Source organism: Mus caroli, chromosome 3 (genome assembly GCF_900094665.2).
Source record: "Mus caroli chromosome 3, CAROLI_EIJ_v1.1, whole genome shotgun sequence".
NCBI classification, from domain to species: domain Eukaryota; kingdom Metazoa; phylum Chordata; class Mammalia; order Rodentia; family Muridae; genus Mus; species Mus caroli.
Window position 1 is genome coordinate 46,400,507 of NC_034572.1, and position 15,302 is coordinate 46,415,808.

At 44.8% G+C, this 15,302-nt stretch overlaps 1 long non-coding RNA gene across 1 annotated transcript in view; it reads left to right on the plus strand.

Moving 5' to 3' along the window:
• Positions 1-14,985, plus strand: part of LOC110290594 — a 36,870-nt gene extending 21,885 nt beyond the window's left edge. The window contains exons 2-4 of the long non-coding RNA XR_002377464.1: positions 9,416-9,548; positions 9,809-9,906; positions 13,566-14,985. This is a non-coding gene — a long non-coding RNA (uncharacterized LOC110290594). The remainder of the gene's footprint in view (positions 1-9,415; positions 9,549-9,808; positions 9,907-13,565) is intronic.
• Positions 14,986-15,302: the final 317 nt, after the last annotated feature.

A 15,302-nucleotide genomic window follows, 5' to 3' on the forward strand; every position in this document is an offset into this window, starting at 1 on the left:
ATGACTGTGAGCATCCACTTCTGTATTTGCCAGGCACTGGCATAGCCTCATACGAGACAGCTATAGCAGGGTCCCTTCAGCAAAATCTTTCTGGCATATGCAATAGTGTCTGGGTTTGGTGGCTGATTATGGGATGGATCCCCGAGTGGGGTATTCTCTGGATGGTCCATCCTTTCATCTTAGCTCCAAACTTTGTCTCTGTAACTCCTTTCATGGGTATTTTGTTTCCTATTCTAAGGAGGAATGAATTATCCACCCATTTGTCTTCCCTCTCCTTGATTTTCTTATGTTTTGCAAATTGTATCTTGGGTGTTCTATGTTTCTGGGCTAATATCCACTTATCAGTGAGTGCATATCTAATGACTAAATCTCAAGTCTAAGTGGATCAAAGACCTCCGCATTTTTCTTATCATGTATATGAAAGCTGAATGACAAAGCGCTACGATCTTAGTCTCATTGCTAAAATGATCCATAACACAATATTCCTGAGGTGTGAGTTGCTCTGTCCCTCTCTGTAGATTAAGCTGTGGTAGGGCTGTGTTCTGAGGAGGTATGCCTGAGCTGGGCTTGGTCCACATGAAGAAGGTGTCATAACCAGTTGGAACTGGTAGATTTACAAACAGCAATTTGCTTCTCATGATTCTATAGGCCAAGAAGTTTGTGATCAAGGAGTTTGCAGGTGTGTCTGGTGAGGGTTCACTCTCTGCTTCCAGGATGGAACCTTTCTTCCTGTGCCCTCCAGATGGGAAAAACGTCATGTCCTCACCAGATAAAAGAAGGGAACGACAAGCCAAGGAGACACTGGTCCTCCCAAACTCTTTCAAAAGGTTCCTGACCCCAGTTGTGTGTATGGGTCCCTTAATCATCTTTTAAATACCACCCCACCCTTAATAACATCACGATGGAGATGAAGAGCTAAAATAATTCACTCAGTCTGAAGTAGACTGTGATGCATGTTCTGAGGCCCAAAAAGTATTTTATACTGAGCAGATGGAATGAAGTAATTTGCTAAATTCTCAACAAATAGCAGATTTTTAAAAAGCCATTATTACTGTTTTTATTACTACAAGTTTGAGTGAAAAAAAAAAAAGCAGTAGCCCTAGACCCCCAAGCTATCCCTAAGTGTTGCCAGCCAGCACCGTATTTTACTGACCTTCCTGTGTCTACTTTCAGTTGGCTTGGTTGGGGCCTGTCACATAGCAGGCTTAGGAGACACTGTTGACCCCAGGACCTGGAATTGGGCATTTGTTGACCGTGTGTGTGTGTGTGTGTGTGTGGTAACTGAGGCGTCCACAGCTGTGAATATACCTCTGTGGGGAGTGTGTACAGAATCATAATGCGGTACGAGCTTGTTTGAGAGGATTCCTGCCTGGGTCACTGACCCTCAGAGCTACTTAAGGTAGCACTGGATCCTGCTTCCCTTTCATTTAGTGTGACAGCACACACAAGGTGGAGAGTAAGCAAGGTCGCATGAAGGAACGCCTCTTGGAAGGGTATGACTGGGTGCACCCAGATGCTCCGTGGTGATGTGCAACCACAGGTAGATGCTTAGATGAGGGCACCTTTGGTCTGCTTCTCTGTTCCTTCCTCATCCTCATTTAGTTTGAATCAGACCTTGGCTGGTTCCTCATGGTCTCTCCCGTGTCAGTCTGACTCATGATTCATGCCACCTCCTGGGACGGCCTCTCCCTGCAAGAGACAGTTGACTCTAAAGGATTATTGAGCTGGGAACCAGTTTGGCACACGCTGAGGGCACTGGGACCTCTTCCTAGGCTGATGACTCGTATGTCTCAATGGAAACTTTCCTCATCTGGGAGTCATTAATTTGTTTTAACTCATAATTTAGAAACTATTGGGTGTTGAAGACTTCCTCTCTCTCTCTCTCACAACCCTGAGATGCACTTGCTCATTTGCAAGCTGAAGCTCCTGAAGAGAATTCGAGGGGTATCCACCCAGGACCCTTTCCTGCTCTGTTAGCATGTGGACAGACACACCTAATCCAAGCTTGTTGACAGGACAATCACTTTACCCTACCAACCTCTGGTGCCTGACTGTAGAGTATGGTCTTAAAAATATCAAGATAGTATTTTACTTCTGGCAGGCTGTGGGTGACTAGTTAAAGTGTTCCTCACAACTGGACATCTCACTGGCTCTCCAGCCACCAACTCACAAGGAGTCCTCCAGAGTGGAGGCACATAGGTCTTGCTGGTCAGAGGAGGAAGCAATCTTCAGCAGGGTTGAATTTCCAGATGCTCTTAGCACTCGAACATCTTTCTGATTCCGTGCTGACCTTGTGGGATTATAAAACAGAGGTACTAGCTGGGAGGCGGTGGCACACCAGGGCAAACCTCTTTTTTTTTTTTTTTTGACATGCCCTCCCACACAGTACCTCCTAAGTCTGGATTTACAGGTGTCACTGAATGTCTGTGTTTCCATCTATTCCTATGAAAACGTTTGCACGGCCATAAGTTCGAATTGTGATATGATCAAGCCTTGCTTCCCCCCAGACGCTCACCTTACATCCTAAGCCCACGAACCCTGCCTCCCTCCAGAAATTTCCATGTGATGTCTCTTGAGTGTGCATTGAAATTGTCACAGGACAGCCAGAGGACATCTGTCTAACTGTTCTGCTCATTCCCGCCTGGAGTTCACAGAGGCCCAAACTAGATCAGGCCGTTTGTAAGTCAGAGTCAAATGTTGCTGAGTTTAACCCAATTACTCTCCACCACAAGAGAAAAATCCAGTTATTGCAGGCACTGGACCTCTATGAGGAAAGCAGGCTCACAGCCAGAGCCTTGTCAACACATGTCCAAGCTGTGAGGAGGGGTGTCAGTGCAGATGACAATGATTGGGAAGGGCAAGCCAAGGCTCAGCTACTCAGTGTGCAGTGATAGAAGCTCTGGCCACAACTGCACAATGGCGCCTCCCCTACAGAAGCTTGAAGAGAATGTAGGGATAGCAGCTAGAAGGTTCAGAGCTGAAGTATACATGACACAGCGAGGTTCCACAGCAACTTGATTAAAAAAAAAGATATGAATTATTTACCAAATACTGGGGAGAAAAAGACTAAGCAGAGACGACAGCCACTGCCAAGTGAGGAAAAGCAACCGTTTTCAAGAAAACTTTAAGAGGAATTTCTTCCTGTGGTTACAAGTCTCCGTGACAAATAAGATAATGTTAAATCTTCTCTTTACATTTATGTCCTTTAACTGTGAGTGACCTCCTTTCAGGGATGTTCAACGATTCTGTTAGCCAGCCAGTGGTCAGCTCCTCAACCCCACGAGACATGAACTCCAGTATGTCATGATAGAGTCAGTGAACATGAAGCTAGAGAGGCCCAGTGGCCTGCTGAGTCACTGTCTGTAGAAGTCAAGCCAAGCTGGCTGCTCACTAAGCCATGCCTCTCCAAGGCCTTATTTTCTCAAATTATTTGTCCTGTTATAGGCAGGTCCTCATGTCACCAGAGAGTCATCCTCCCAAACTCTCAGAAGTCCATTGGGTGCACCAGAGCCTGTGTCCACAGGAAATCATGCCCTCGTGTCTTAAATAGCATAATAATTAAGCGTAAGATGGTAGGTTCATGTCCCAACTCTGGCATATCCTAATGGTGTGATGATGGTGGATCTCTGAGTCTCTGTGAAATGAGAAAACTATTTCCTCATAGGGGTGCGTTTCAGTGTTGTCAGTACACTTGTGGCACTTTAGATGGTATGTAAGAAAAGTATGAAAACAATATCATTTTCTTCTGAAAGCCAAGCTGTCCAGTGGGTCCTGAGATATGTGTTCCAGGATCCTGCTCCAACGTCAGATTCTAAGGTGGGTCTTAAGTTACTTATATAAAATGGCACAGTAGTTGCATATAACCTACACACACTCTCCCTACACTTTAAATAATGTTTGTATTACTTAGAGTGCACAATCAAATGTAAAGACTATGGGAATATTAGCTGTCATGTATGTGTATATTGTATGATGAAAAAAGGAAAGAAAAAAGTTCATATTTGTTCAATACAGATGTGTTTTCCGTAGATACTGCCAAAGCCCAGGTAAATCTGCACATGACAGCTACGGCTGACTGTAATGAAAGTATTGAAGCTGACGGACACTTTCTTGTTAAACCCATTTGTGTGCATCGGAGACACCTTTAGAAGCTGGTTGGTGTGTTTATGATACATATAATAGCCAGGCTGAGAATGAGCATCATGTCACAAACAGCTGGCTAGCATCCTTGGGGAAGGAGACACTAGGGAACCATAGCAACTCATAAATTTCTTCAGGGGTCAAGTGAACTGTTACTTTAATTAATCTTTGCCTCTATACTCAGGAGCACAGACAATGGTGGGGGGGGGGGTTGGAGGACTCAGATAATGGGAGGGTGTCCAGGTTTGCTTTCTGTTGCAGCGATAAGCAACGTGATCAAAAGCAAGTTGAGGAAGAAAGGGTTTATTTCATTTCATCTTGGACTTCCAGGATGCAATCCACTCTTGAAGAAAATCAGAGCAGGAGCTCAAGCAGGAACGGGGGCAGAAACCATGAAGGAGCAGTGTGCACGAGCTTGCTCCAAGGCTCGCGTTCAGCTACCTTTATTATACAGCGGAGCCTAATCTGCTTAGCGATGCTGCTGCCCACAGTGGGGCGGGGTCTTCTTACATCAACTAGCAATCAAGAAGATATCCCATAGACATGCTGACAGGACAATCTGATCAAGGCAATTCCCCAGCTGAGACCCCCTCAAATAACTCTGGATTGTGCTGAGTTGACAGCTGAAGCTAACCAGGGGAGAGATGGTACCTCAAGCCACCTTCTATAACTAGCTCACATTCACTCAGGCCTGCCTCTCCTTCCCTGGGAGGCAGACTGGTGCTGGGACTTGTCTACAGGGCAACTATTATGCTTGGCATAAGTTGACTGTCCATTGACATATGTCTTTCACATTTATATCAGGTTTTTTAGTCGACATTTCCAAGGCCTTATCGCATCTGCCCCCATCATCATGATGGATTTCTTTCAGGGCCAGAGTCATTGTTTTCAGGCACTATAATATAGTCAAAGTAAGCTTGCATATACTCTTTGCTATGTTACATGATTTTGACAACCACTGTTGCAATGACTTTTGACAGGAGAGACCGCAGAACTAAGCGTGCAATTGCCTATGCATCTCTTTTCATCAAAACCATCATGGCTCACTGTTACCCACGATCCCCTGTGGTTAACACCTCGTTGCATTCACTTACAATATCCTGGCCTCATGTACTTTGCTTGAGATTCTCTTCGGAGAGTACAGGCCATCCGAACAGAAGCCAGATCTCTTTGCTTAGTCTTGTTCTAACTTTATAGAGTTATGACTCGAGAGCATTGTTTATTTTCAATAATACCAGGGATGGGTTGCTGTCCTACCTAGAAATGGAATCTTCATACGAGGCTATAGCTCCAACATCTGGAATGAAAGCCAAACAGAGAACTGGAGTTGGTGTCTGTGCGTTACACTCTGCAGTAAGTCCCCTGGCTTTCCCAGAGTTTGTCAGTCTCCTGGGTGTGTCCTTGATGCTTGGATTCTTTGGGGGCCATCCCTGTAGTTGAAGTTATGATTACTGGTGCTGGACAAGCAAGAAAAAATGCTTCCAGCACCAGGAAGAACGGCTTTGACTGGAGGAGGCAAGGCAGACAAGTTAGCCATTTCTTGGGTCCTCCGTGGGAAAGATGGGGAGAAAAATGGCCATTCTAGGCGGGTAACTGTGTCATCCTAACACCGATATGACACCTCGATTCTCACCCCAGCTGAACACCTGAATAATTATATTTTAAGCAACACAGAACATAAAACAAATTCACCTAGCATCCAGGTACTCAATTGTACTCAGGCTTGCCCAAACTGGCCTTTCTCATTGCAGGGTGTGGGAGAAGACAGGGCTTCGTGGGTCCCTAGGGGGCCTGCCAGGTCCTGAGCTCAGCTGTGGGAGGCACGCCAGTTCTCAGGTCTGCTAATGAGTGGTGTGGTACTGTGAGAGAGTGTGACTAACCATGAGTCTTTTCAATAACGCTGACAATTCACTCTCCTTTCTCTCCTTCATCTGCTTTCTTGGCTGGAGCTGGCTGAAACAGGAGCAAATTAGCCTCGTTCTAGAAGAGGCAGGGCATGCACAAAGGACCCCCTGAAAGATTTCTGGTGCTCTGTGCCTGCATGGTTTGCAGTCAGTGTAATTACCTGACTTGGATGAGTGCAGGATGTAGTGTTTTGTTGTTGTTGTTGTTTCCTGTATTCCACAATGGGCATCTATGGGCATCTAATGACCAATATGCTGCATGTCTTAGGGAAGTTAGTGCTGCTGCCTACTGCGTAGTGGGCTGTTCGGTAGTGGGTCCTTGGATAACAGGCTGTTGGGTAGTAGGTTGGGACATTGCCTGTCAGCTTTCCCTGCTCTTGGATCAGAACTTTTAGAAGGGAGTAGCAATTCCCTAATGACGTGTGCCCTCATCATTAACCAGATCCCTGAGAATGACTCAAGTACATTTAATTTCCTAATAATCCAGCCAAACACTTACAGATTGAGAGATGTGAGCAAGCGAAAGCAAAGGAAAAAAATGCATTGAGATTTAGAAAATACCGAGGCAGTTTATAACATTCTTGGTTCTTTAAAATAAATACTATGTAGCTCAGCCCGCTTCTCTCCCTTTAATATGAGAAAGCCTGTTTCTTCTTTGAGTCTAGGACTTTGGGGACTACTATTAATATCTAAGGCAGTCTAAAGTGGCAATTAAATTGGAAGTATCAAAGCTGTATTTTCTAAATTAAAAATTGGGACATGTGTTCCAACAGGCACCAGAATATTTTCAGGAATGATAAGTAAAAGTATTTAAAATTAGATTTTTCTTTTGAGTATTTTGACTATAGGACTCCCTCTCATTTTCTGAGTTATTGTGTTGCCTGGTTGCCCAAGGTTAGATTGTGTGTTACACTAGACTCTGTTTCAAAAACTAGGAATTTTTTATATAAAGATCTATATTTACTTTTCTCTTTGAAATTTGTGAGGTCTCTACCAGTCCAGCGGCCAGACTGGGTCCATGGGCCCCGGACAGGAGTGAGCTTAAGATTAGTGTCCTAGGACCTGGTCATGGATCTAGCTTGAGATGTCCACCAACCTGGTACAGCATGGTGGGAGGTGGAGGGTGGGGAGGGGGAAGATTATGTAGAACATGCCCAAAATCACCCCTGCCAGGTGCCATCATGCAGAGAGCCTGGGTGCTACTAAGAAGCAAGTAAATGGCTGAGATATAGAAACAGAAGGAAGTGAGCACAACGAAGAAAAGAAGAAGTGGAAAGACACAAGGGTAGTGAGCAACAGCCAGATATGAGGAGCTGGTGATGCCACCTGGGACCATGGTGAGGGCCTGACCTTATTATGCTGCCATTAGGGACCATGTCTGGGTACATGGGCCTATATCGGTAGGGGTCTGCTACCACCAAAGCCAGGTGGATGTCCCTGGTCTGTGCTACCACCAGGGGACACGTTGATGTCTGAAGACTGTGCAGAACTAGCCTCACCCCTCACCTGGGCATCATAGGAGAGCTAGCCCTGGAGGCATGAGAGTAGAAGAACTGAACCTGCCCCTAGCCAGCTGCTGTACTCAGGAGCGCATGCCTGCACATTGTGGAAGTTGCAGGTGAGTGTGGGAGAGCTGGCCTACCACACATCTCCTGAGCGGTGGTGTGGGGGAGGGGAAGCTACCCTTTTTCATCCTCCTCCTCACCACCTGTGGCAGGTGAGAGAGTCTGCCATGCACCTTGCCTGGCCAACACAGTAGACCTAACCCTGGTAATGAGGGTGTAGGAGAGCCAGGCCCCTAGGGTAAGCCCTTGGGCTGACTAGCTCAGATACCTCTCAGGCCAGATGCAGGGCTTTGAATTTGCCCACCTCAACATCTACCCTATCAGTGAGCTATTGGAGTGCGTGAAGGGGCTGGACCTACAGATACAGAGCACATCTCCAAAGATTTTCAAGACATGGGGCAACAACGGGATATCCTAGATGAGTCTCCGTGAAGTTCTAGTACTGATAGAGTAGCAGAAGCCAGAAGCCTTGTAACAGACCAACAAGTTGTTGCAATGAGCATTTGCAAGCAAAGAAGTGTGGGAAAAAGGGTGTACTGTGGGGCACACTGTGACACACTACAGTTTCCACAATGAGATGATTTTTCTTTTTCCTGTTGAAGGGGAGCTTCTCAGGGTTGGGGGCAGGTCTGAGAGAAGACAGAAATGAGTGGGATTGGGGTGCATGATGTGAAATTTACAAAGAACCAAATAAAAAGCTAAAGAAAATCAAACCAAAGCAAAAAATTTCCAGGTCTGGAAACACAGGGTGGAGGAGCCGACACTTGGCTGGGGCTGGACAATGGAAGCTTTCTCACGAGCCTGTGCTGTGCCCCTCCATTATTTTCTGTCCTCTATGTCTTACCTCTGTCATCTGTACAGGTATCTATCCAGCCTCTCTAGCCATCTGACTTTATTCTTGTCCCAGTCCCAGAATCCTCAAGGCTCCTTGGAGCTCATCATTAGAACAGGGGTAGACATTTGACTCAGGTCTCATCTCAGGGCAAAGCTGATTACAGGGTGGCAATCTATACTTGAGGTGTTGGAGCCTCGATGGCTTTGCTTCTTTGCCTACAGAAGATCAGAGGAGTAATCGAGAAAATGTGATTCGGGACAGTCTCTGCCAACTGAGACACAGCAGCCTGAGCCCTGGAGACCCACCATTGTTTTGTGCTTGTGTCTTACAAATCTGATTGAGAACTTTTAGGACTGGGACTTGAATGCAGAAATGTGTTTGGCTTTCAAGTAATGCTGTGGTTGATTATAACCTACTGGACAAGTTACTAAACCTTACAATGTTTCCGAATGTTTAGCTGGAGGTCAGTAGGTTTTTGCCAAGTGCCTACTCTAGGTCAAACTGTACAAAGATCCATTTCTAGTAAAGTGGAGGACTTATGTGTCTTAATCAGGTACCGTGATAGGCACCGGAGAAACAAAAACACAAAAACAGTTACATAAATAAGCTGTCACGAAGGATTATGGACACCATGGTAGGTATGGGGGAGGGGGTCCTGAAGAATGGGGAACCAGTCCCTCTGTGAGGATAGGCTGGTGCAAGTCAGTTCTTGAATGAATGAATTTGTGCAGCCTGGAGAGATGGTGCAGTCAGTAATGTGCTTCCTTGAAGGTGGGGAGGGCATTGTAGGTATGGGTGAGCACTGGGGTCAGTATTCATCCCAAGGACAGAATGAACAGAAACCAGGCTGCAGGTCTCACAGCATCTTCAATAGTTTGAGCATGGACCAAAATGGGTCCTTCAACATTGGAGGCTAGGCTGGTAGACTGGTCCACCCAGACCATGTCAGTATCGTCTCCTTGTTGTATCAGAGAAAAAGAGCCATCCACAGACGTTGCCACTGTGAAAAGGCCATCTCTTTTCAGCATGGAGCAGGAGAGCTGAGTTGCAGACTGGAACACCTATAGATATCGTTGGTTTGACCTGGACAAGAACCCGAGACAGGTAAGTAAATGCCACACCTCTGTTATATCAGTTCATGCTCTATCAGAGATCCCTGGACTATTCGGTCTCATTAGAGACCTTTTGCAAATGAATACAGATACCCAAGACTACTATAAAGCCACTAAATGCAGTAGACAATGCAATTGCATTTATCTTTTTATTAGTAACATTAATCACTAGTAGTATTAATCAATATAAACCAGTTGCTACGATCATAGTGTTCTGTCAGGGAGTATATACTCACCTCATGTTGTCCTCAGAAAACCTTATGGGGGAAGGTACCATTGCAGCCACCATGTGCCAGAGGAAGAAACTGAAGCATACAGAGGGAAGTTATCTTTCCAATGCTGTACAGCAGGTAAGAGTTGGAAGCAGGACCCACGGAGGGCAGTGGAAGTGGAGTATCGCTATCATCCTAAAACAGCAGCCATAAGAGCAAGGATCCTTCACGCCTCATGCCAAATCCTTCACCAAATCTGCAACTGTAGGAGCTGAGCTCAACCACCGGTTGTCCAGAATAACCCTTGTTAGTTTTCCCAATAGTTTCCCCACTAACTATAATAGACAAAGCCATTGGAGTGGTGTGCGCACCTTTTTAACAGAGTGGAAGCTCCAGGGCTGTGACTAATTCTGTTATCAGCTGAAGGCAGTTCACTCCTCTTTCTCCTGGCCTTGATGTTGTCAAGAACCAAACCTCTACCAGGAAGTGCCTGGTACATTGCACTGTGTGTGATTCTAGATGTGTCTGCCTTTCTTTGATGTCATAGCATCTTAGGGCTGGTCTTCAACTGAGATGGATTAATAACCAACCTGGTTTTGATCTCTTATATGCAGTTTTCAGGGGTTGGTCTAGATGACTTGGCATGAATGTGACCAGAAACATAACAACATCTGGATCCACATTTATCTGAATTCTTTGGAATAGACTTCCTTCGTTCTGTTTCTTGACCTCAAGGGTGCAATGGAAAAGCACCAGTATAGATGGTATAATGATTTGTATATGCTCGGCCCAGGGAGTGGCACAATTAGAAAGTATGGCCCTGTTGGAGTAGGTGTGTCACTGTGGGTGTGGGCTTTAATACCTTCATCCTAGCTGCCTGGAAGCCAGTATTCTGCTAGCAGCCTGCAGATGAAGATGTAGAACTCTCAGCTCTGCCTGTACTATGCCTGCCTGGATCCTGCCATACGCCTGCCTGATGTTAATGGACTGAACCTCTGAACCTGTAAGCCAGTCCCAATTAAATGTTGTCCTTTATAAGACTTGCTTTGGGCATGGTGTCTGTTCACAACTGTAAAACCTTAACTAGGACAGACAGTTTCTCGAGCAAGTTTCCTATCAACAAAATGGAACTAGAAAGTTACAGTGACCTAGATTTCAGGGATGTTACACAAAGGACTTGCTGCCATTTGTACAATGTTTGACTTTCCTTGGAAGAATAGAAATGGTCATCATTGTGTGGCCGAAGCTCAGAAAGCATCAAGGTGGTTGGGGGGTGGGGCACATTTAAACCTCTTGAAACCCTTTGACATCGAACACAGTGAGGTTGGTTTTTCTACATATTCTCAGGTCCCTTTATGCAGAAAGCCCCTGGTGCTTTCCTGTCCCCAAAGATCCCAGAGCCATTTGTGCAAAGTCACCCCCCATGCCAACCTTGCAGAACACAGGCAAGCCAGTCTGGGAGTATGATCCTGGTAGCTCTGAGATGAAGAAAGCAAACTTCATAGGAGCAAGGACATCAAGGGCCTCTTGGGACTCAGCTCAGCCCTCCACTCACCTCTGTAAGGACATCATACTCCCTCCCTGCTGGATAAACAGATGATGCAAAGGAGACAGTATCAGGAAAACGTCCAAAAGGCATAATGAGCAAAGAAGTGAAGACTTTTTTTTTTTTTAAGAGCCTTCTTGTTAATCCTTGTATGTGAGAGGAGATTGGCCTTAGCAGAGGGAAAAGGGAAGGCTGCATAGTGTCCATGGCCTGCCATGTTAGTTAGGTATAAGATAACTGCAGAGACAGTGGAAAACCCAACTTATAGTGATGTAGCACAAAATTTGTTCTCCCCCCTCCCCAACAATCAGTGATCAGTCTCAGACTTGTCCAGCATTTCACAGTACATCAAAGAATCACTCTCAATTTCTGTTGTGCTTTCTCTACCTCCTGCCTTCTTTGTTCCTTCATTCCTGAGCTTGGAGGACCACAGCAAAGTTCCCATGTGGCCAGGCCTCTGTGGCACACATCATAGCTACCCACGTCTCTCTACAAAGGAGTACTCAGAGTAGACCCACTGACAAAGTCTCAGTCATAGCCCCCCAGCTCAGGAACCCATGACTCTGTAGGCCGTTCCTATCTTGGATACATTTGTGCTGATTACAGAACGCTGAAAATCCTCTAGAAATGTTCTTTATCCAAATCACTCACTCTTTCTTAAACTACTGACATGCTGTGCAATTTATGGTGGGGCCCAGGCTTAGCTAGCTATCAGAGGATGGAAGCACCAAGTTGTGATATTATCACTGGGAGATAAGGATACACGGTACCAATGCCATTCTTTTTTATCTGCCATAATTTTGAAACAATTTTTATTAAATCCCATGTCCCTGGGAAGACTATTGTATTAGCTACTGTTGGAATTAGCATTATTACGGGTCACTGAATTTTGTCATAATCCTTTACACTGGGTGGGACATTCTCTTTCATGTATGTATATTATGGAAACATCACAAAGATAGTTTCATCCACACCTGTGTTTTAAAGAAGTTTGATGATTAGAAATAATTTGTTAGAAAATCTTTTAATGATTTCTTTTCTATCATAAAGAGTCATCTCAGTAGCTTTCCAGTTAAGCTGGAGACGGAGGTGCCAGATGTTGGAGAGAGGTTAGCAACTGTGTCCGGCTTGGATTTTTGTCAGTTCCCGAGGGACTCTCTCTCAGAGACAGCTGGGAGCCGAGCATCCGTGGTTCTCTGTGTCTCTAAAGGGGGAAACCAACCTTGCCTTGTCTCATCCTCTCTGCACAGTGTCAAGGATGAATGTGCATTAAGACTCCTGTGAGAGCCGGGCGATGGTGGCGCACACCTTTAATCCCAGCACTTGGGAAGCAGAGGCAGGCGGATTTCTGAGTTCGAGGCCAGCCTGGTCTACAGAGTGACTTCCAGGACAGCCAGGGCTACACAGAGAAACCCTGTCTCGAAAAAAAACCAAAAACCTGGAAAAAAAAAAAAAAAGACTCCTGTGAGGAGATTGGAAACCAGAGTCCAGTTACAAACACCTGTCTTGAAATTCAGTCAAGTCCTGTATTAACAGATATGAATTGTGTGTGTGTGCCTTGTGGCTATGTATTGCTGTGCATTTTATGTCTCATTTCTGCCAACTTTGTTTTATTCACACTCATTTCATGTTGAATATTGTTTCTTTCATTACTTCTATAACCTTACAGATGATGATACAGAAAGGTGTACATGTGTACCTATGTGAGTACACACATGTGCGCGCGTGTGCACGCACGTGCATGTGCACGCGCAAATGCACACGCGCGCGCACACACACATCATTGCTGCCTTAAAAAAAAATAGTCCTCCACTTTAAGTTGTTCCTGATATATTTCACTAAAGAATACAGAGTAGAGGTGCAAAAAAAGCTATAATTAGGTAAACAATGTGGATGGCAGTGTTTTAGGCAGTGAGCTGGGGTGAGGGACTATTCTGGAAGGTCCACAACATATTTTAGCTTACATCATGCTTGCCAGAATCCATTCACATGTTCATAATCAGCTATGAGGGAGTCTGGGAAGCAAAAATTCACTAGCTCTGTGCTTGAGGAAACTGATCCTTTTGTAAAGAAAACGGGTTGTGAGGACTTCAAACAGGCAACTCGTAGCCATATGCAAAGCAAAGCAATACATCGGGGGCTGTTCTTGGGAATGGAGTTCTAAAGCAAAACAAAAATTATAAGATGGAAAAATAATGATAAATCCTGTCTCCCGCAATCTGAGCTGAATTATGGATGTTTTGACTCCTAGGCTGCCTGCTGTATGCTTCATCAGCAAGCAGAACGCAGAGCCCAAGGTCAGCCCTTTGTTTGCTGAATATAAGAGATTCCCTGTGGCATGTCACACAGATGGAAACAGGGCATCCGTGTCACACAAATGGAGACACCCTACTCATAAGCAAGGACAGTCATCTCGGTTCTTGGAAGGGCACTGGGAACCTCACACCAAGGGCAGGCACCACCCACTCTGGTACTTCTGCCTTCTAATCTCACTCAGGAGATCCCTCTGTGTGTCGGGATGCTGAGGTGAATTGAACTTCCTAGGTCTGAGAACTAGGGCAACTGGGTGCTCACTGAACATGGAAAAATTGCAAAAACACAATCAGTTATTCGTTTCTGTGTATTCTGTTTCTGTGTATTCCACCAACTCCAAGTGGGAAAGAGTCCTGGATATATTGCATTCGTATTGCATCTGTATAGGCTGTCCCCCATCCTTCAACCCTAAGCAATGTGATCTTTATAAAGCATTTATATTATATTATGTAAGGTATGAGGATGTCACTAAGTATCCAGGAAGATATGCAGATGCACAGATTAAACACAAACCCGTTGCTACCTTCTATTAAAGGACATGTATATCTTCAGAGCTTGGTATTGGAGGTCTGCTGGCCCTCTCCTCCTGCAGATGCCAAAAGACACCTATGCCTTGTTTTATGCTGCAGATACCTTGACACACATGCTAGTGCAAGAAAGGTGTGGCACTTTACCCACTCCTCCTCTTTTCTCCTTGCTCTTAACTATTTTTGACCAAAAAGTGTTCATTGCCTGAGCAGAATTAGGTCAGACCGAAGCTGAATATCAAGCTGACAGAGGGGGAGCTAAGCTAGTGCCAGCATCGACTAAATGAGGAGTTAAAAAGAAAGTCTCACTCTGAATCCAAATATGGGAATCTAGAAGGGAAAGGGCTAATATTAGACTGAACAAGAATTAGTACAAAAAGGTACGTTCGTTGCCAGGAACTGGGAGTTTTGATCCATCTCCGTATTTTACTGTACAAGAGCCATACTGTGTGGGTGTCTAAAGGGTCAAACATTAACTATTAAGATAAAAAGTATTATTCTTTTAGTATGGAAGGTCTTGAAAAGCCGCCCTCATCATTTCTCTTCAAAGACACAGCCTGACACACGTTACTATTGCGGGACCATTTCTTAAAAGAGTCTTTATAGAGTCCGCTGCTCTGCCATCAAGGGAACAGCTCCCAATAGCCTCGCTTTCGTATAGAAATAACAATCTCATTAATGATGCTAAGTTTATATTGTAAATACATTATCACCCCTCTCACACCAACTGCTATGTTAAAAAATAATTACTAATTGGTTTCAGCAAATGCATTATAAAAAGGTGGCTAATTTTAACTATTTTCCTCCTCTCGGTTTTAGAACAACAACGACAAAAAAAAAAAAAAAAAAATGGAATGATTCAGAGAAAGCAATCTGTTACCTGGAAGAATTTAAGGGTTTTAAAAAATGATCTTTGATCAAAGTTTTTTAGAGTCTTATGCAAATGGTGTCTCAGGTAAGAAGCGGACTGAGCTGAAGCCCACAGCCTGCATCTTCCTCCCCAGATGTAGTGATAAAAAAATAAGCCTATTTTACTTTCCTAAGTTCTGTTCCTACAGTCCTTCTTAGTGACCTTCTAAAATGCTGCCTGACCCTCCAGCACACTCTCAAGTATCCTTCTAGATTTTTCCCTCCTTTCCCCCTCAATA